Source organism: Cricetulus griseus, chromosome 4 (assembly GCF_003668045.3).
Source record: "Cricetulus griseus strain 17A/GY chromosome 4, alternate assembly CriGri-PICRH-1.0, whole genome shotgun sequence".
Lineage (NCBI taxonomy): Eukaryota > Metazoa > Chordata > Mammalia > Rodentia > Cricetidae > Cricetulus > Cricetulus griseus.
Genome location: NC_048597.1, coordinates 59,740,659 through 59,760,686, shown reverse-complemented (window position 1 = coordinate 59,760,686; position 20,028 = coordinate 59,740,659).

Here is a 20,028-nt window from a genome sequence, read left to right as displayed (position 1 = left end):
ATGATACAAGTACAGATTCCATCAAGGGTTTTCCTGGAAACTTCTTATAACATCTATCACAGGAAGAGATACAGCTTTCCCAAATGGTTTCCTGGTGACTGTTTTGCTGTGACCACTGTGTACCCAGTAGCCATTACTGCTCTAACAGATATATTCATGATGCAGATCCCCTAAATCTGGAGTTACAGGCAGTTGTGAGCTGCCATGTGGGTGCTGGGAATCAAACATGGGCCCTCTGGAAGAGTAGCTGGGGCTCTTAGCCACTGAGCCATCTCTCCAGCCCTAATATATTTTCCTCAGTGGTCCAGAAATCACACTTTCCCAATTATCCCCAGACAGCACACTCTGTCCAGTCACTTCTGCTTACCCTCCTTGCATTCCCAGCTCTAGTCCTCTATGTTTTGACCTCTTCTTTGTCCATACTTTTTCCTATGGTGACCTCATGCTTCTTACGGGTATTACATGTCCCCAACTTTGCATCTCTTTAGTGACTTTAGTTTCTTTCTGCTGCTGTGGACAAACAGCTACATTGTTGGCTTAAGGCAACACTGAGTTTCAGTCTTACAATTGTGTAGATCAGAAGTCTTACGGAATTAAAACTCAATGTGTTGGCAAAGCTGGTTTCTTTAAGAGGGCTCCGGGGAGAATCCATTCTTTACTTGCAACTTGAAGAGGCTGCCTGCATTTCTTGTCATGTGGCCACATGACTCTAATCCCCGACTTCATCATCACATCCCCTTCTTTCACTTCTCCTCCATCCCTTTCTCACAAGATCACTTAAAATCACACCATGGCCATCAAGAAGAGTTCCCTCATTTGCCGGGTCTTTAACTCAATCACCGTATTGAGCCCCTGTTTTTATATAATGTTCTGGGTTCTGAAGATCAGCAAATGCACACATTGCAGGAGACATTATGGGACCTACCATAGCATCTAGACTTCTTCTCGAGTTTTGAATGCCCCCCCCACCATGTTTTGGAATTTTGGTCCCCATTTTAGTCAACACATTGAGAGTTGAGGCCTCTGAAGATGAAGGTTTCTGTCCTGCCTGGTCTCACAGCTGCTTTGCCCCAAATAAACACACAAAGATTTCTTATATTAAGTATAAAATGTTTGGCCAGTGGCTCAGGCTTCTTATTGGCTAGCTTGTCTTAATTATTAACCCATTTCTATTAATCTGTGTATTGCCATGAGGCTGTGGCTTACCCATAATCCAGAATGCTACTCCTTCGGCAGCATGGCATCTCTTTGCAGCCTCTCTTTGCCTTCCTCTCCTCAGCCTTCTCCTGTTCTGTTAGCCCCACCTATACTTCCTGACTGCCACTGGCCAAACAGTGCTTTATTCATCAGCCAAAAAGAGAAACATATACAGAAGGACATCCCCCCGTCCCCCATCAGGCCTCTATGCAGTGATGGAGTCCTGAGGGCTGGGTCTCAGAGGAGATCAGTGTTGATGTTGACGGTATGAGTTATCAATGGCTGAGCAGTCAGCCGACAACACAGCTTGCCCCCCCTCTCCATGCCGTGACACAGCAGACAAGACTCTGACGCTTCCTGCTCAACTAGTACCCACTGTGTCCTGCAGGACTTGTGACCCTCACCTGTCACCACTCTGTCCTTCACTTACTCTGCCCCACCCACACTGGTTTCCAGTCATGTCCCTGCCTTAGGCCTACATTTCTCTGCAGCTGCCGCCATCTATCTGCATGTCTGTTTTACATCCTTGCTTGTTTGCTATTTCCCTTGACTGTGTTTATTCTTAACTGGCCAAACCCTTTAGTCATCTTCTCTTAGGCCTTCAGAACAGAGGAGGATGTTGTGTGTTCCTGTCTTAGATTTTCTTTTGCTGCGAAGAGACAGCATGACCATGGCAACTCTTACAGGCAACTCTTGAGGGTATGCAGCTTTGTCACCTTCTGTAACCAAGAGCAGGCACACATGGGTGACAGTGAGTGTTAGAGTAAATGGAAGGAAGGTCTTTCCTTGTCGGTGTGCAGGGAGCCAGAAACATATGCCAATTAGCGCATCTGTCCTTGCACTCGTTCTCCCAGGAAAGCTTTATTAAAGCTCAAGGTTATGGTATATATGCACACACAGTCTAATTTCAATACAAAGCAAGTCCCCAAGTGTCACCCGAAGAGTTCAGAATGCCACAGACCCAAAGAAGGAAGAGTGCACTCCATGCTAGGGGCTTTGGGTGACTGGAGATGGCTTCCTAGAGTAGTAAGCCTTTGGCCAGACCTAAGATGAGTCTCTGTTATACCAAGCTGTGGTATAACAGAGCTATGGTGCCATTGTCCCTACCCAAACACAAGTTGACATTTAATCTCCACTGTGAGATACTGATGATATGGGTCTAGGTGGGACTTTAAGGCGCTCTCATGAACAGATTTGTTCATTTTGGGGTTGAGGATTATCTGAAGGGTCTATTGTCTAAGCCATTATGGTTCTGTCTCTTGAATGTGTCACGACACAAAGTCACCAGCAGGAGGGCTGTCCCCAGATAGAGCCCTAAACCTTGGACTTCCAAGATTCCAGAAGTCTAAGTAATAAATTTCTTCTCCGAACAAATTGCATAGTCTCAAGCTTTTGATTAGAGCCACAGAAAACAGTCTAAGACCTACTACTGTGAGCCTCAAGATTCATGGCCCAAGGCAGTTCCAGTACCCAACAAGGAATAGAACAGAGCCTAGGGGTCTTTGGTGGGTTAAAAAAAAAAAGTGGTTCCCATAGGGAGTGGCACTATTAGGAGGTGTGACTTTGTTGGAGTAGGTATGGTCTGCTTGGAGGAAGTCTGGGCTCTGGGGTCCCCTTTCCTCAAGCTATGCTCAGTGTGACACATAGTTGCTTCTGCTGCCTATGGATGAAGATGTAGGACTCTCAGTTCCTTCTCAGCCTGCATGCCACCACGCTTCCCTCCATGACAATAAAGGGTTAAACCTCTGAACTGTAAGCCAGCACCAATTCAATGTTTTCCTTTGTAAGAGTTGCCATGGTCATGCTGTCTCTTCACAGCAAAAGAAAATCTAAGGCAGGAACACACAGCATCCTCCTCTGTTCTGAAGACCTAAGAGAAGATGACCAAAGTATCACATCTGATGAACAGACAGCAGTGCCTCATAAGGTCAGAGCAGACCAAGTGCCTACATGATGTGAACCCTGGGAGTCTGCTGTGAGCTGGGCAGGAGATCAGAGCCTCCACAGGGAGGAGCCAGGCCAGCAGGGCTGCCTGGAATCTGGGCCCTGGGCTCTCTTGTGAGGGCTGAAGAGGTTGTCATTCAAGAGCAAGGATAGAATAACAGGCTCATGCAGCCCTCAAAAGCAACCCTATCTCTCTCTCCTAGTGGCCAAATCCCATGTGTTCACAATAGGATGGAGACACTGTCAAAAGACATCTGACTCACCGCCCCAGCTATCACATATCTGACCTTCTGTTCCCATTTCAGACTTCTGAGCAGAGTCTTCTTGTCCCGGCTGCTGGTTCATATTCTCTTCTGCACTCACTCCAAGCATCTTTAGAGACCCAAGCAGAGACCAACCAAGTGGAGACCTTGTTTTAGAACCATGTGGCTCTGCCGCTGTCCCCTCCCTCTTGCTGATCTCCTGGTATCACTAGCTGCATCAAGGGTTTGAGCATGTGATGAAACTGGAGTATGATGAGTGGAGAGCTTCTGTATAGATGTATTCCCAGACGACGCCACCATCGGTGACCTGGGACCAGTATCTGGGTGTCTGGCAGGGATCTGAGCCCTATGGGGCTGCAAACAAGCAAATTTGGTGGCCATCCAGGTGATGTATGTGACAGCCTGCAGCATGGGCCTGGTTTCTGGGCTGCTGGCTGAGTCCAGACCTCTGCTTGGGGTGGCCTATGGAGTATGGTGTCCACAGCAAGTGAGGCTTGGCTCCAACATAGAAGGCCCTTGCTTGCTTTGTGGCTTTCTTGGGGCCAGAGTGAGCATGCTGGCCATCTTGTTGAAGTGAAGGATGGTGACAGAGTCCAGGTCACATCCTGCCTCATTTCCATATCAGGTCCAAGCCCTACCTCCTGGGCAGAAGGTAGTGGCAATCTGTAGCTTCCAGGTGGGCCCACTTTCAGGAAGCTCTGAGGATGAAGAACTTAGATCACTGCCCAGTCATCTATTTACATCATTGCTATGCCTGAAGGACAGAAAAGAACCTGAATATCACCTTCTTACCCACCTCAAATGATAGGGAGTGTAATGATCTTCTCCCCCTTTGCTCATGGCAGGGTGAGCTTAAATGAAAATCACGACACCTCTCCCCCCCCCCCCCGCCCAAATTCCTTGTTATGTATTAACTCATGCCCTAGCTGTTGACAAATGTAATATATGAACTGGCAATGAATGACAGGGGTGGGATGCAGCTGAGAAGCAGCAGGGAAGCAAGGAGGCCAGCCAGCCAGATCTCAGCAGAGGCTAACATATCTCAGCCTTGGATCCCATGGCAGGAGCCTGGGTACAGGATCAGTGGCCTTTGGTTCAGGCCCAGCACCAGCTGCTATATAATGTCTATGTCAGTAACTGATTTTGAAGTTTTGTTTTGTTTTAAATAAAAATTAGCTAAAATAGCCAAAGGCCAAAACAAAGGTAGCAAAAGCTCTTTTCCATGGTGGACATTGTCAAGAGCCTCCCTCCATCCTTTTACACACACACACACACACACACACACACACACACACACACACACACACACTTGGAGCCAGACTTCTGGGTTGGAATATCAGCGCTGCTCCTGTCTAGATCAATATGGACAAATGACAGTCTCTCTGTGACACGTCGTCTTCATAAAGGTGGTAACAACAGAGGCTACATTTGGAGCAGCAGGTGAGTGCAGGTGTGTGAGCTTCTTAGCAGGGCCTTCCAGAGGAAAGTGAAGTAAAGTCATCAGGATCCTCCAACCAGCCAACCTCCCATCCCTGTGTTCCCACCCCAGGCCTTCCTCTTCCAGCCCGAGTAAGTCGGTGGGGTGGTGAGTGAAGGTCAGTTGGTCAAAGTGAGTTGCTCCCCGCCCCCCAACATTTCAGCTCTGTGTCTGGGTCAACTGTCAGGGACCCAAAAATATCAATTATGGTATTTGGGATACAGGCCTCAAACTCTATCCCAGGAGCTCGAATCTCACATTGTCTTTCAGATGCCAGCAAATTACCACTGGATGGCTTGGCCTCAGTGGAGAATGTCTCCTAGTTTGTATAACAACAGACCTAGGCCCTGGGTGCACTGGCACCTGTTCTGAGGCCTTGTTTATGTGCCTAGGGACTGTTTAGGTGTGCCCCTAGGGTTAAAAGAATTTTTTGATATCAGCTTTATACATGATAGTAGATGTGTTTTGCGGTCACCCCCACTGTGGGAAAGCTATTTAAGAGGAGCTTGAATAAACCGTGGACTTCAGACTCCAGCGTGAACTAAGAGCCCTCCTGAGATGACAAGATGTCTGTGTCTCGTCTTTATCACCGTTGGGTAGTTAGGAGTTTTCCGGTCCAGCACTCCCCAACTCAGGGATGGACCCAGGGCCATTCGGCTGGCTCTGATAGCAACCCCAAAGACATCAGTCCTGAATAGATAGCCTCTGTAGCATGGGGCTGATACAAGCCCGGTCCCGGCAGTCAACAAATCCCATGCCCCTTGCACCAGAGAAGACCCTCTATTCATAGTTCCCAGGCCATGAGTGTACAGGCTGGGCCTCCATTTACAGTAGTGGCTCTGGGCAGGAACCCACAGGTCTGTGTCTACTATTCCTGATCTCAAAGCTTCCCTGGGCAGGGGGTGTATCCCTTGGATCCTCACAGCACTCAGTATGTGGGAAGAACTCATAAAATGTTTGCTGGAGATGAAACACAATAAACATTCCTCCCACTGTGGTCCCTGGTTGTCACCTCACCCAATTTCATCTCTGGAGGCCCAGAGAGGTTATATAAGTGTCATAGCATCCATAATCAGTTGTCTGGGATACAGTAGCTCTGAATCCAGGCTATTTTTTGCAGGCTTCCTGGCGTCTGGCTCTCTCAGTGTTGTTCTGTTACAGGGATCCCACCAGCAATGACCAATTCAAAGTCTTTATTTCAGTTAGCTGGGCTACACTCAGGTATTCAAGGACCCAGGTGTAGCCCCAAAATATCCAGAGCACAGGGTTTTTGAAGGCAAAAACCAAATCCTGGGATCTTTCTCAGAAGCCACAGGGGGCTTTGCAGAAGCAGGCAGTTTAACAGAAGCCAAGATAAGTGGTTAACTGGAGAAGTTTCCTATCAAGCAAGCAGTTTAACAGAAGCCAAGATTAGCTGGAGGAATTTCCTAGCAAGCAAGCAGTTTAACAGAAACCAAGATAAGTGGTTAGCTGGAGGAGTTTCTGAACAAGCAAGCAATTCAATAGAAACTAATAAACTAACTGGGAATCTTGACTTCGGGTATCTAGAATAGAGTCTGGGAATTTTCCATGGGATTCTCCATCAAGGATATCAGATTCCAGTTAAACCTGAAATGGCTTCAGCAAGAATACAAGATGGAGGAACCTCTGTCACCGTCTTGCCCTGTCACAGTTCACTCTAGAGGCCTCCATTCCTTTTCTGGCCTTCTCTAGCCCCGTTAGTGTGGCCTGTGAGTAGGAGACAGTAGCTCAATATCTGAACATACAGTAAGTCTGGACTTAGATAAATGACCTGACCTGACTGAGACCCAGGCCACAGCTAGCTGTGGCAGAGGTGTGTCCACTTAGTCCTAACTTCTGTGGTGTCATAGTGTCTGTCACAAATTCCCAGGAAGTAGGGAGTCTGTGCCGCAGATGTATTGGCTCAAAGCTGCTCTTGAGACTCAGCCCACCCTGCTCCCCAGCCCTGGCGTGGCAGGCATTCCTGTGGTAGATGCTTTTTGGTAATAAGGATGAAAACAAGCAGAAGGAATTGTGCTCCCCTTCAGCTCTACATTTTGGCTGCATTGAAATGTTTCTGGCTACCAAACTATGATGTGGAGACACCCAGGTCCTTGCTGGGATGCAGCCAGTTTCTGTTCCTGGCACTTGAGGGGGCAGCAGAGCTGAGTCAGCACCATCAGTTGTCTGAGGGAAAAGCTGCCATCGAACTTGTGACAGTGGCCTCGGAGGAACTGCATTAACAGTGACTTGAAATTCCCCATCTCCTATCACTTTACAAACCACTTTCTCATCCATTATTCATTCAACCCTCTCAGCTCCCTGGCTAGGACAACGTATTACCCAGGATGAAAATAGATTTTAAAAATCCTCAGTAAGTTTAGATGTGCTGTGACCCTAAGGACGTGTCCTGGTGCACCCACTTCAGTCCCAGATCAGGACAGCCCTAGATGGAGAGGGTAGAGTTGACCTAAAAAACAGAAAGCGACTTGGTGCCAAGGCAGCACCTGGCTTCTTCTTAGCCTTGCCTTCTGAGCAAACTTGGGCAAAGCGCAGCTCTCTGTAGACCTGATTCCCTGGCTGCAAAATGAGATTATGGGCTCCAATGTCTTACCTCTGTATTTGGACTAAGAGACTAAGTCTAAATGTAATACAACATAATTATTGAATAGCCAATATAGAATATCTTCAGGACACATCTCCATGTCCTCTCCTTTCTACATCTATACACTACAAGCTGTGACAAATGTCACTGCTGAAATTAACAAACTCATGAATCCCCCCCCCACTAAAAATCAGCAGAGGATGCCCACATGAAGCTACAACAAAGCTTGTGGGTGTGTTACAAGGAAGAAAGGTTTGTTTGGCGTATGGTTTTGGAGGTTTTCAAGCTTGGGTGGGCACACCTGCCAAAGGCTCCATGCTGCAGAACAACACACATGGCATCTCCTGTTGGGAGCACATGAGAGTGGAGTGTGAGGCTGAATGTGTGGGGCAGCCTCTATTTATAACAATTTATTCTCAGAGTAAGTAACCCAGATGTGCCAAAAGGACATTAAGTCCTTCTAAGGGTGTTGCTTCCCCGGCCCAGTCACCTCCCACTAGGTTCTGACTCTTGAACACCCATGTCTCTCCTCTGATGTAATGTGATTCAGCTTCCAGCACCTGAGCTGCGGAAGGACAAAACACACCAGGCCACCACAGGGGTGTGTGGGGTGTGGGATGCCTTCCTCCTGCCTCAAGGAGATGATGGGGCAGACTGAATAGACTTCCTGGGGAGGCCTTACCCTCTCTGAGGAACAAACGGGAGTGGAGTGGGAAGGACGTGGGAGGAGCAGGAGGAGAGGAGGGAGGGGGAACTGGGATTGGAATATAAAAATTAAATTAATTTTAAAAAGAACATAAAAAATAAACTTGGTTGTACAGGGATAAAAAATGGCTCAGTGGCTAAGAGTGCTTACTGGGCTGTTTTAAATGGCTGTTAATACACTTTATAAAGTCATCATGAAGCTTAACTCTCAACATTATCTTTTTTTGTTGTTGTTGTTTTGTTTTTGAGACAGAGTTTCTCTGTGTCTCTTAAAAAAAAAAATTACTATTTGTAAACCTGGTACGGTGTCTAACACCTTTAATCCCAGCACCCTAAAGGTGGAGAAAGGGGGATCAGGAATTAAGCTAGACAGACCTACTGGAGACCCTGTCTCAAACAGTAACAGTAATTTCAACCATTAAAAACTTAGCCGGAAAAGATTACAGATGGCTCTACCGTCAGCCGAACAAGCCTAACGTTCTCAGTTTGATTCCTGGAACCCATGTAAATGTGGAAGAAGAGAACCAACTCCACACACGTGCCATGGTAATTTTACCCCCTCCATTATCCATATACAATAATAACATGTTTTTAAATGAGTCCTTGAGAGGTCTGAGGAATCTTGTGGGTCTGAAATCAGAGTTAGTACGGGGATGCAGGTTCTTACCATCCCCTGAACCCACTTAAGGCAAACCTAGGGTTATAAAGCAGCCACCCAGGGCTCCACTCTCCAAATAGCAGCACAAACGACAGGAGCCCTCAGCCACAAGCCACTCTCCCCTGACACGGTGAAATAAGGTTATTCAAAGCCCAGGAATGCAAACACTCAGGTCCTGGTGAGCCAGTGAGCCGCAGCCCACACATCCTCCGCCCGCCCGACGCTCAGTCTATTACAGTTAATTTCTTTCAGGTGTTGGGTAAAAGGGGCGCTATATATAAACTCGGCACTCGCCTTGGAATCTTTCATCTACCAATCCATAAGTACTTCAAATTTTATGGAGGACCTGTGGAGGCAAGAGAGGTTAATGACTCACCGAAGGTTATGGGGAAAGGAAGCATGAACATGGCAACCATGCGGTTGGCCCTGACAACCTTCTCACCCTGGGTCTGGCCTTCTTTTCCTCTAGGACTCACAAAGCAATAGATGAGATAACATTTTTATTTTCCTTAGCCTTTCTGACAGTTGGGAGGAAAAGAACGCTGAGCCAGTGACTAGTTCCTGGAACAATCGGTAATGTAAGCGAATGGTAGCGAGAGGGCGGCTGTCTGTGGGGGTAGTGTGTCCCCACCACAGTCCTTTAAACCACAAAGCCCCTTAAGGTTTCTCATTTCTGAGGTCACAAGGGCCCTTCCTAACCCAGAACCTAGGGTTTGAAGGCACCGGAGCAGGAGGCCGCTGTGGGCTTAGTTAGCCATCCCCTTTCTGTGTCCCTTACTACTGAGTTTGAGAGCCTGGTGGCCGCTCCTGTTTGCTTTACGGCGTCTTACCAACAAATCCCTCCACGCTGTATACTCAAAATAAGATCCTCACAAACTCTTTCAGCTTGAGAGTTTCCTGAGACGGAGAGAATATTAATTATGTTGACAAATTTCCTTGTCCCAAAGGCCCAGATCTTTAATTCTTTGTGCAAACCTGCAGTACCGGGCTCTCTGCGCCCCTCATCAGTCTTCCTCACTAGCTGTTCCAGTATTGTTTTAATACAGCCTCATAGCCTGGGAGCCAGAGGACCCTTTTGGAGTGAGCCATGCTGTATTTGTGTATATTTTTTTAAAAATGGTCATCGTCCTTCTCACTGTGGTCGCCATCATTTTTCAATGGAGATGTTGCCATAGAGATGTTGTCCGATCCATCTCTATTGATCGCTCCCTTGAAAGGGGCCTTGAATAGCCTCTGAGGTAGGTAAATGTATGCAGTGACATTGAGCGGATGATTCTATTCTGAAAAATTCCGGCACCATTTGTTTTGTGCTTGTCTGAGGGCTGGGACACGGTGTTGGGTTTTGTTGCACGTGCTCCCCTCACAGGCCCGGAGTTAATGCAAGCCTTGTTTGGAGTCACTGAAGCAGAAATTTCTCTGCTGCCAAGGACAAAAGCTTCACAGGCCACCTCAGAGGCTGCTTGCGGGAAGGCCGGGTCTCCAGGGCTCCCAAAGGAAATGGGAGATAACTGGAAACCGCGCCCTCGATGGCACCTAGCCTTCACTGGCTGCCCGGGTGCTCCTGGCCTGTAGGATGCCCTTTGGTGAGGCGCTGGCCTCACCCATCAAAGGTCTTCCTTGGTTTGCCTTTCTTCAGCCAGCTGAAAGAAATCCCTTGAAGATGTGGCGCTCTTCTGTGTGGTGAGAAGAGAATTCTCACAGTTTCCTACTTTATCTTCGCTGAGGTGTGGCGGGAGAGAAGGTATCTCAGCAAAACAATCCTGGTTTCTTTGCTTCTGCCCTTGTATGAAAACCAAGTGAGGCTCATTCTGAACACCAGGAAGTAGAGGGAAGGATTTAAGTGCTCTGGAAGTGTCCCCGGGCTTGGGAAACTGTACCACATGAGTTTTATTGAGTGCACGAATGAATGAATGTTTAAACCCAAGCATTGTGCTGGAAGTTTCCATTAATATATTTTCCATTTATTCTCCAATAAATGGCATGAGGGTAATTAGCCTTTTCTTGTTTTAAAACAAAGGGATGAAGTGATTATCCCAGGGTGCACAGCCATTCTGTGGCAGCTGCTGGATTCGAATCTGGCTCCAGGTCCCTGTCCCAGACTGCTTCTGGATTGCCCCATGGCTTTGCATTCAGCAGTTGCTTATGGCAGGGCTGAGGTGGCTGTCTGCCGGCCCTAGAGCTGGGGTGGGGGAAGCCATTTTCTCTAGCATTCTTTGCGCACACCAGCCAGCCCCTGCCAGGTTTGGGGAGCATCTTCGAAGGAAGGGCATGGGAACACACACCTTGTGCTTTCCTGCGTTTCAGGAGTAAGTGCCGGGGGCGGTTTCTGCCGGAGAGGCTCTGGGCTCAGGTTCTTGCTTCTCTGTTAAGCAACTGCATATGCATCCTGTCCCTGAAGGCTCGAGGTAAGGACTGGCTTTGTCCCAGCCTTGCAGAGCTTTAGGGTGTGAGTCTGGGACACACACAGTACCCACTCATTTCCACACTTGCTCACTCGGCTTCACTCATCCGTCCATTTGTGCACTCAGTACTTGTGGGTGCTCAGTGGGGCATGAGCCAGACACAGGCAATTAGTGCAAAGGCTGCAGACATGACTAAGGCACAGTCTGTTTCTCATGCATGCAGAAATGTAAAATAACCAGATATAACCGTTGACATCTGCCCTTCGTAGCTTACAGAAAGCTTTCCCATCTCATCCAGCCTCCACAACATACCATCCATCGTACAGCAAAGTGACACTCTGAGTCGTCCAGAGGGAGTAAGTAGGTGACAGAAGTTCATCCCGGTCCTTTGACCCCAAGCTTTGCAAGGAGAAAGGTCCCCAGAATCCTCACCTTGTCTTCTCGTTGGCATCCTTGGCTAATGAAGTCAACTGAGTCCCCTCACTCTGACTCCTCAAGTGGCTGGAATATGGCAGCATTTCCATCTATCTGGGAAGGGCAGTTGGTGTTCAGGAGAGATGACAAGCACATGGTGAGACTCTCACCATTTCAGACTAAGTTGGTGATTTCCAATTTTGACTCTATATCTATAACACTGAAACCCAGGACCCATCCCTGAGGTTTCGATGATTGGTCTGGAATGAAACTGGTCTGAGCTAGGGTGTCCATCAGCTCTGCTCTGAGGTCAGTGGGGTCCTGTTCTGCAGGTGTCTACTGGCTGTTACAGTTGGAAAGAGAGATGTGTGTCTGGGCCTTGTGTTGCAGACTAAGGCTCCTTTGGGACAGTTGGTTGGACACCAAAAGTTAGTACATAACTAGGAATGTGCAGGGAAGCAGGTCTAGTGACTTAAAGGTTTCTTTAGTGGCCCAGGAGATTGCTGCAAAGGATTAAAATGCAATGTCAGCCTGGCATTGGTGGTGCACGCCTTTAATCCCAGCTCTCCGGAGGCAGAGGCAGGCAGATCTCTGTGAGTTTGAGGCCAGCCTGGTCTCCAGAGTGAGTGCCAGGATAGGCCCCAAAGCTACACAGAGAAACCCTGTCTCGAAAAAATAAATAAATAAATAAAATAAAAACAAAATGCAATATCACCATTTCCATATGTAATACTGATACAGATAATGGCCCCTGTGTCCAGGAATGGAGGCTCAAGATCAGTTAAGACAGACCCTTCCCTCCATGGAGTTCACAGTCTAGAGGAACATATACATACTTGAGAGTAGGACACGGAAGAAGAGGGCAGTAGTCCTTGCCTGCACTGTAGAGCCCACCTGGCATGTTCTGAAGGATGAGTCGGCTTTTCCTGGACTCAGTTATGGCAAGAGAGTAAAGGCAGGCATGCTGAGGAAGAACAAGGCACCCAGTGTGCAGCCTGGTGAAAGACAAGGTTAATGAAAGAAGATTTCAGACATGTGCTTTGTTCTAGAGGCCAGAAAAGCTGAGGAAAGATGTCAAACTGGGAGTCCCAAGGACTGTCTTGGGAAGACATTGTAAACAGGTCTGCAGATAGCACTGGGTTTGCAGATCCACTGAGGGACAGTGCCTGCCTTAATGGAGACCAATGATAGCTGTAGCAGAGCTAGTATAGATGGTCAAGCCTCAGGGCAGAGGGAATGGGTTCCTTTATCATGCACTGGAGGCCAGCACAGACTGGCACCTGCTACCTGAAAACTGACTTGTTAACCAGACAGGATTCCTCCCATAGCTCCTCATTGCCCAGCTTCCCACAGAGAGCTCAAAGTGGCCCTCTTCCCCAGGACTGGTTGACCAAGGCCATGGACACCCTATGCCTGAGAGCTATCAGAGAAACAAAGGGAAGTCACTTAAAGTAGGTTCTCAAGGCCCTGCAGGGTATGGAAGAAAGGTTCAAAAGCTCCCATAGTTTAGATGATTAGATAGATACAAGACAGGGAAGGTTTAATACATCTGGGTATGTTTATGCCTCTGAAGCCATGGCCTACAGAAACAAACAGGGTTCAACACACAGGGAAGCCTTCCTCTAGATTTATTTACTGTCATTCATTTTCAGATGCCCAGAGACATCCCAGAGGGCTGGAAAGCCTCAGGTCTTTTCTGTTTCTGGGGTCCTCACCTGCCTCTTCAAAGCCACGAGGAGGCTTGAGGAACTTGGAGCTTTATATTGACCACTCCTTTTATCTGTGTCCTTGCTTATTTGTTTGTTTTTAAATTTTGAATTACATGTATTTATTAATTTATCAAGTTAGGGGCAATGAGTGCTCCAGCATATGTGTGGAGCTCAGAGAACACCTCGAAGGAGTCGATTCTCTTTCTACCACGCAGATCTCAGGTATCAAACTCAGGTTGAGTTTGGTGGCAAGCATCTTTACCTGCTGAGCCGTATTGATGACTGGGTCCATGTGCTTTTGTTTGTTTTATTTTGTTTTGTTTTTGAGACAGGGTTTCTCTGTGTAGCCCTGGCTGTCCTGGAACTCATTCTGTAGACCAGGCTGACCTCGAACTGAGATCCAGCTGCCTCTGCCTCCAGAGTTCTAGGACTAAAGGTGTGTGCCATCATGCCCAGCTGGCCCCATGATTATTTCTTATAACTTTTATTTATTTTTACTTTATGTACATTGGTGTACTGCCCGCATATATGTCTGTGTGAGGGTGCCAGACCCCTGGAACTGGAGGCAATTGTTAGCTTCCATGTGGGTGCTGGGACATTAGAGCCAGTGCTCTAATCTGCTAAATCATCTCTCCAGCCCCTGGCCTCACAATTCTTAACCAACATTTCACTTTATACTCAACACTTATGGAGGGCACCAAAGCTGGCAGGTTCAAAGTTTCCAATGAAGAATTACCAAACCCTCACCAGGCTTTCTACACTGCATAACCATCCCCCCTTAAAAGGGAGAGAAAGAAAGCAGTGGATGGTTAGAGGCTTGTCCTCTGCCGTTTCTGGTGGACTCAAAAGACTGAGTCTCCTCCTCACAGACAGCCCTGCTATGCACAATCTGACAAAATCCAGGTGTTCCTAGAACTCCAGAGTAAATGAATGTCCTTTTCTATGAGTGATGTCCTGTGTTTTGCACTCAGGCTGGGCGAGGGGTTCAGGGGGGATGGGTTATGTAAAGTGAAACATGGTTTCCTTGATCAAATGCCCACGGCTGATCTTCTAGAACATTTATATCCAGGCAAGAGAGCTGGAGGAGAGGAGCCCCTTTCCTGGCTAATGCTACTGCCCCCCAAGAAAGACTGCTTTGCAAAACCCATTTGGAATAAATTGTGCCATTTGAGAGACAGAGATAGAACAGAGGCTGTCAAGCTGTAATTGCTCTGCTAATTAATGGTTGATCATCTCTCCTTTTATGATTCTTGACCCCAGAAGGAAAATTTATTAGTACTTTTAGGTTTTGCACAGTCGTGCTAAATGAGGCGTGTAATGCCCTAATTTAGTGCCTTGTTAGCATAAGCAAGGCCTCCCCAGCCTGCTCAGTCCCTCCAGAGCTGTGGGGAACTTACCTAGGCCAGGCACACATTATTTGGCTCTGGTGCCCAAGAAGCCACAGCCAAAATGGGAGTTTGCCCCATTCAGCTGGGGGCGGGGAGTTGGGGCTAGAGTTTGGATCTGCCATTTGTTTTCATGAGAACATTTACCCAGGTCCCCCATCCCCAAACTCCTCGTTTTCAGCAGGCTCCATGTATACTGCTTTTTCTCGATTGTCCGGGTCCTGCCCCCTTAAAACCAAGATTTGAACCCTGAGCAGGCATTTCTGTCTGTAAAGAGAATGGATGCCCCAGTTGAGTCGGCATGTAGCCCAGACTTTGATCTGGTGCAGATGCCAGCTCAGGAAATGCCCATGTTGGCTGTGTAGAAGCGTGATAGCCTGCCAAGCATGCCTCCAGGCAGTGTAATTCGGGGTCCTGGGTTGAAGGGAGGCAGTAGACTGTGGAGAAGCTTGCTGGGCAGGTAGCCACCCACACTTCAGCTCTCATCTTGCTGCCAGCTCATCATGGAATTGCAGAAAACCCCCTGCCCTTTGCTGACTTGGGTCTCCCCATTTGTTAAAGAATCTGTTAATCTTCTTGTGCAGGGTTCCTTCAGGTTCCATCATACAGCTGGTGTCTCGGGAGTAAGAGGCAAGCTGGGTGGCTTGGTCACAGCAAAGGCCAACACCAGCAGTCTGTAGGGAGGGCACATCCTTTGGCAATTCTAATTGTAGAAACACCACCCAGAGACACTTTGAAAAATGCATGAAAACAGGGTAGTTCTGAAATCACAAGGGGTTGATAAAATAAAATATAGTGTATTTATATGTTAGAATTATAGGAATGACTTAACGATAGCAGAGTAGAATAATGTAGACCTGGAAAGCAGTTCACAATAGCGGTTGTGTAAAAGTCCAGGATCTCTAATCAAGAAATCTCATGTGATAGTTTTGTAAAATAAGCCAAAGTAAACCTGTTTAAGTAAAGATATTGGGAACCTACAGATATTTTTGGAGAGTGGGAGTCTAGAAGATTTTTTTCTAGATTAAAATTTTCTTTTTCTTGTTTTTTTTTTCCTTTTTTTTTTTTTGGTTTTTTGTTTTTGGTTTTCATGACAGGGTTTCTCTGTGTAACTTTGAAGCCTGTCCTGGAACTTATTCTATAGACAAGGCTGGCCTCAAACTCACAGATATCTGCCTACCTCTGCCTCTCGAGTGCTGGGATTAAAGGTGTGCCACCAGTGCCTGGCTCTTTATCTTTTTTCCAATATTTACTTACAGTGACTGTCTATCATGCAGAGAATCAGAAATTTTCAAAGAAATAAAATACTGGTCCAAATAAATGTAATTTTTTTCATGTCTTCTGTCTCACATATGTGAAATGACAACTATCAATAACCTCAAAAGGTCACACTGGCTGATTAATATAATCATTTATTGGTTATTGATTCTTAGTGAAAACCCCTAGATGATCAGGACAGTCTGGCATCCACACAACTGTGAAGGACTTAACTTTGTTATGAATGAAGATGCAAATGTGGGAAGGTCTTCACAGGAAACACTGCTTGCTGGCTGTGGTCCTTCTCATCCTAGAATCTCAGTTTCACACAGGCCTTAAAGATGACATGATGCCCATGGGAAAGGAACTCGCTATGGTCTGAGCACTGATCGTATCACAGCCTGGACCAGAACTCCGTATCCTGCTGTCACCCATGGTGGGACAGCAGGTTGTTCTTTATTGCCTGGAGCTCTCTAGGTGTGACCTGCTCAGGGTCCTTTCCTCTCAGCATCAGTCCTAGGCTCTGGGGTGAGTCCTTTGTGGAAAATGATGAGCATCTGCAACCCCACAGTGGGTATGATTAGGCGCTGGAGTGGCCACAGCTCTGCTGCCTCTGGACCACCAGAGTTTTGTGCCTAAACACAGTGGCAGTGAAAAGTTTGCCTCTTCTTGGTTAATTGGTCCTTGGGAAGAGCAGGCAAGACCTCGAAAGTCAAACTATTGGATTATACAGCAGAATTTACAAGTCACTTGGAAATTCACTCATTGATGTTCCCCGAGAAATTTCTCTCCATGCTGGGTCTCTGGATACACAGGCAGGAGGTGAAGAAGGACAGGATGCTATACGTGCTGTATCTGCTCTCTGGGGCTCAGAATGCCGCAGAGGAGGGAATCATCAATGGATACAAAAAGCTACAAACTGCAGCAGCCTACAAAGCTCGCAACAGACAGAAGCCAAATAAACCCTGGGAGACCTAAAGGAGAATCTGTTCTGTTTAGAGCAAGACTATTTCTAGAGACTTCCAGGAAAAGGTGGCATTTAAGATAGGCCTCGGCATAAAAAGAAAATATTACAGTATTTGAAGGCAGAGGAGCCAACACTTGAGATTAGGAAGCAGAAAGTGACAGTATGGCTGGCATCCATCCACTCCAGGCATGGGAGAGGCGTGGTTAGGTATCAGCCCATGAGAGACAACAGGAAGGATGACAGCGTGTTGGAGTGAACAGTCAGGTCAAAGGAGCTTAATCCCCCAGGAAGTTGTTCTGATGTGTCCTACAGTGAGCAAGGAGACATCACCTGTGGGCTTATGAGATGAGCTGTGCTTCATGGGGGAGAGGAGACTAGAACAAGCTGACCCTTCAGAGAGAAGCAGTAGGGAGATTCTCTTCCCTGTCTCACTTCCCAGGTGGGGGGATGAGGTGAGGGAGCCTCCCCCTCCAGTCCTCCCTCCACTTGGTGCTGCTCTCTCAGCCAGCTGGGTGTCCTGGCCTTGTGAGGCTGTGAGCGGGAAGCTGGGAAAAGTTTGTGGCGCCTGTGGTCCCTCAGAAACAGATGGAGGGCTGGTGTCCTTCCCTCCACCTTCTAGGAGAGATTTTGCTCCTGTGGTAGAGCTCTGACCCCAGGCTGGTTCTGAGTCCCAGCCGTGAAGCCACTGCATCCTCTGACTAAGGGATGCCTCAGGAAACAATAAATCTCTCAAGATTTATGGGTCAGGAAATGCTTTCAGGAGAGAAAAGAGAAGAGGTGAGGCAAAGATGGGGCGGGGCAGGGCAGGGCAGGGCAGGGCAGGGTAGCTGTCTTATGAGACTCTTGGTACAGATGTTGGGTTTCTCAGGTGAAAGGGGGTGGGCACCAGAGCTCACAGTGGAGAAAGACTCTACCAACAATCTAAAAGAGTCTCTCTCTTGTTTTTTTACAGTTTCCTTTATTAAACTCTTGGTTTCTTCTCTCCAAAGCGAAAAGATAGATTCAGTAACTCCCAGAGCCTTTATCCCCAGGGGCTTCAAATTCTTCACTGAACCTGTTGTTTTCTTTTTTTTTTCTTCATTTTTTTGTTTGTTTTTGTTTTGTTTTTGAGTCAGGGTTTGTCTGTATAGCTTTATAGAGTCCATTCTGAAACTCATTCTGTAGACCAGGCTGGCCTCGAACTCACAGAGATCCACCTGCCTCTGCCTTCTGAAGGCTGTTACTAAAGGTGTGCACCACCACGCCAGGCAAACCTACTGTTTTCATGATGGGCTTTGAGTATGCAGCAAGACTCACTTTCCCCAAGTGAAAATTCTGTTTTCTGAGATGCAATACCCATTCATGTCTGGGCTGGGTATTGATTATGAGTGGACATCTGAAAACTTCCCTTAGAGGGATACAGTTGAGCCACTGTGTTTATGCTGGAGAGAAGCATACCGTCCCAGCACACATCCGAACACCCACAGCCCAGGATGAAATCAGTCATCGTGTATAAACCTGCAGACACACAAACCCAGGTACACTCATGTTCTCTCTCTCTCTCTCTCTCTCTCTCTCTCTCTCTCTCTCTCTCTCTCTCTCTCTCTCTCTCTCTCTCTCTCTCTCTCTCTCTCTCTCCTCTCCTCTCTCTCTCCACTCTCTTTCTGCTAATCGTTGACTCCCACTAGTGTGAGAGATAGCTGAGGCCCTACTTCGCCTTATTTTTGGTGAACTCCTGGCCATCTTTGGCCTCCCTTTCTACTGATTTCTGCCAGCAGGTGGCGCTCCCAGCTCTCAAACGACACAATGGCAGCCTCTGAACTTCTGGCCTTGCCTCCACTCCCACCTTTGGAATGGCAATATTTGGGAGTCATCTATGGGACGGCTGCCAAGGCCTTAAATTTTCTACGTGGGGTTTGGATAATTTTCCCCAGACAGCTCGGAGCACTGGAGGGGAGGAAAAAGGGCAGGGACGGCGGTGGGGGTGAGCGGAGCCTCGGGGTGGGTCTGGTCAGGGCTAGGACAGCTTCAGCTCTGGCAGCCGGAATTCTTCTGAAAGCCCCACCCTGAGGGGTGTCTGAAGAGACGGTGGGTCACACCCTGTGAGGGGAAATGCTTTCACAGGAATGAAGACCCAAGGGGATCCACAGACACAAACAAAGCAGCTTCCAAATCCTGCCCGTCCCTCCAGTCCCCATCTGACACAAAGTTTAACCCGAGACAATTTCAGCTTCTGTGGGACACCATCATGGAATTTGTGCTTGTGAATTAATTACCCGGTTCCTCTTTTTTTTTTCTTCAACTTTTTATTCTGAAAATTTCTAAGCAGATACAAAAGTACAAAGAATGATATAACAACCCACTTACATCCATCATCAACTTCAGTAATTATGATAATCAGTCTATTCCTCAGCTTTCTCTGGAATGTTTTATGGCAAATTCCCGACATCGTGTCATTCCACACCAAACCACCTAGGAACCCTCCCTCCCCCCGCTCCACCCGGGCTGTTGTATTAAAGCGACCTCGATACCAGTCAGCACTCATAACCACCTAACAAAGGCTGTTTTCTCTTTACCATAACCACCTGCCTAGTGAAAGCCACAGACATTCCTTAGTGTCATCCAGACCCTCCTCTGCACACCCAGCCCTTCTGACATCTATCACTGTCCCAGTGCAAAAATGTGTGTCATCCCCCACTTCACTGCGGATACCCTCTGAGCAGGAGCTGGATACCATTTACCCTGGACCCAGAGTCACATCAAGGACATTCATGATCAGAAGACACACAACTTCCTGATCATCACCATTTGGAACTGTGAGTTAAAAGACTGCCATTTCTCTGAGGAAGAGAGTCTGACACAGAAAAAAAAAAAAAAGTAAAAAAAAGAGAACTGGAGAGATGGCTTGGTGGTTAAGAGCACCGACTAAACTGTCTCTCCAGAGGATCTCGGTTTGATTCCCAGCACCCACATGGCAGCTAACAACTGTCTGTAACTCCAAGATCTGACACCCTCACACGGACATACATGCAGACAAAATGTCAATGTACATAAAATAAGAATAAA